The following is a 2175-nucleotide window of genomic DNA, read 5'->3' on the forward strand; positions in this document are numbered from 1 at the left end:
TGGGTGTGCTCTTCGATACCAATCTTTCATTTGAAAGTCATGTTTCTAGTATCTGTAAAACCGCCTTCTTCCATCTAAAAAATATATCTAAATTACGACATATGCTCTCAATGACAAATGCGGAACAGTTGGTTCATGCATTCATGACCTCAAGACTAGATTATTGTAAGGCTCTACTGGGTGGTTGTTCTGCTCGGCTTTTAAACAGACTACAGTTGGTCCAAAATGCGGCAGCTAGAGTTCTTACTAGAACCAGAAAGTATGACCATATTAGCCCAGTTCTGTCAACATTACATTGGCTCCCTATTAAACATCGTATAGATTTTAAAATCTTGCTACTACTTATAAAGCTCTAAATGGTTTAGCTCCCCAGTACCTAAGTGAGCTCTTAATGCATTATAGTCCTTCACGTTTATTGCGATCTCAGAATTCAGGCCAGTTGATAATACCCAGAATATCAAAATCAACTGAAGGCGGCAGATCCTTTTCCTATTTAGCACCTAAACTCTGGAACAATCTTCCTAGCATTGTTCGGGAAGCAGACACACTCTGTCAGTTTAAATCTAGACTAAAACACATCTCTTTGCTCTTGCATACACATAACACATTATCAATACATTAACATTTTTCAAATCCGTTAAAGGATTGTTACGCTGCAATAATTAGGTCGGCCGGAACCGAGAACATTTCCTATAACACTAGATATACCTGTACATCAGAATAAGAATGGCATCTACGCTAATATCTGTCTCTCTGCTTATCCCGAGGTTTTCCGGGTGCTGGATCCAGGCCGTATCCAGATCAGATGGAGAACCTGTGTCTGGACCTGACTACAACGTAGCCCAGGAGACAATGGGCCTACAGATCCAGTTCTGGCTGCATAGATTTTTAATCCCTGTATCCGCTTACAAATATATATATATAATCTATTTTTAATCTCTATAATAAAAATGTATAATTCAGATTTTGATCTCCATATCCATTTACATATATTATATATATCTTCCAAGGGGTTTTTTCCCTCCTAGGACTTTTTTCCCAGTGTTAGCACGCTGGGTTTTTCTCCTAGGGGGTTTTTTCCACCCCTGGGAGTCAGCCGACATTGGCTTAATGTAGCACCATCTTGTATATGTTACATATTACCACGCTTGTTTGTACAGCTTATTTTTAACCACTTCCCTTTTTTCTGTGCTTCTAATATGTAAAGCTGCTTTGAAACAATTACCAATTGTAAAAGCGCTATATAAATAAATTTGACTTGACTTGACTTGACTTAATGTGTGACAACGAAATAATCAAAACCTGACTAACTTTTTGCTAGTTGTCATTTAAGCATAATTATTCAATAAAATAACATCCATTAATTGATTTTTACTTTTGTTATAATTATTAAAGTAAGTAAATAAATTCTACTCTCTGTTGTTGTCTACTATGTTAATGTAAATTCAGCTCACCTGGAATCTGTAACGGCTGCTGGATTGAACCTTGCAGAAGATCTGAATAGTTATCTGTCAACAAAAATCAATTATTTTAAAAATGAATGATTTTATTATTATTACTATTATTATTATTTCTCATAAATTGTGATATTTGGACATAAACAAAAAGCAATAAATAAACAAGCAAACAAAGAAATAAAAAGTATAGATATTCCTACATACAGTACCAAGTGTTGTCTGGAAGTGTCTGGTTGAGTAACAATCTTTGACTGAATTGCTGGTCTATTTATGAAGGAACTAAGTACCTCCCAGTCAAATCTAATAGGTGAGGAACAACATGACTTCATACTGTGCGTACTTTCAGAAATGTGCTCCGACACCCCACCCACAGTTTTTTTTGTAAGTCAGAGACTGCTGTTACTAAACAGTTCAGCTGTGTTCAACTTTCCATGCTTGTCAGTGTTTTTTTTTTTTTAGTTGAATATGCAGCATGCATTGCAACTTTAAACTTTTGAATGTTACCATTGTTGAGATTCATATTCTGATTGTTGATGTCTCTGCTATCCAAGTTATGCAGGAGCTCAAAATATTTTATACACTATAGGACTTAAATATTTTTCTAAATACCTGAAACATTGCTGGTTCTTACACTGTTGACTCACAGACATAGTATAATCAATAAAGATAACATACCCATTAAATCAAAGACTAGACACAGAAAGAGATCAGTGAATTA

At 35.2% G+C, this 2175-nt stretch overlaps 1 protein-coding gene across 1 annotated transcript in view; it reads right to left on the reverse strand.

Moving 5' to 3' along the window:
• LOC125261687 (serine/threonine-protein kinase Nek2-like) overlaps window positions 1-1750 on the reverse strand; it is a 37465-nt gene extending 35715 nt beyond the window's left edge. The window contains exons 1-2 of the mRNA XM_048180246.1: window positions 1662-1750; window positions 1455-1508 (exon numbers count right to left, since the gene is read on the reverse strand). The gene's annotated coding sequence lies outside the window, so the exon portion shown is untranslated. The remainder of the gene's footprint in view (window positions 1-1454; window positions 1509-1661) is intronic.
• Between the last annotated feature and the right edge of the window lie 425 nt (window positions 1751-2175).

This window comes from Megalobrama amblycephala, unplaced genomic scaffold (assembly GCF_018812025.1).
Source record: "Megalobrama amblycephala isolate DHTTF-2021 unplaced genomic scaffold, ASM1881202v1 scaffold463, whole genome shotgun sequence".
Lineage (NCBI taxonomy): Eukaryota > Metazoa > Chordata > Actinopteri > Cypriniformes > Xenocyprididae > Megalobrama > Megalobrama amblycephala.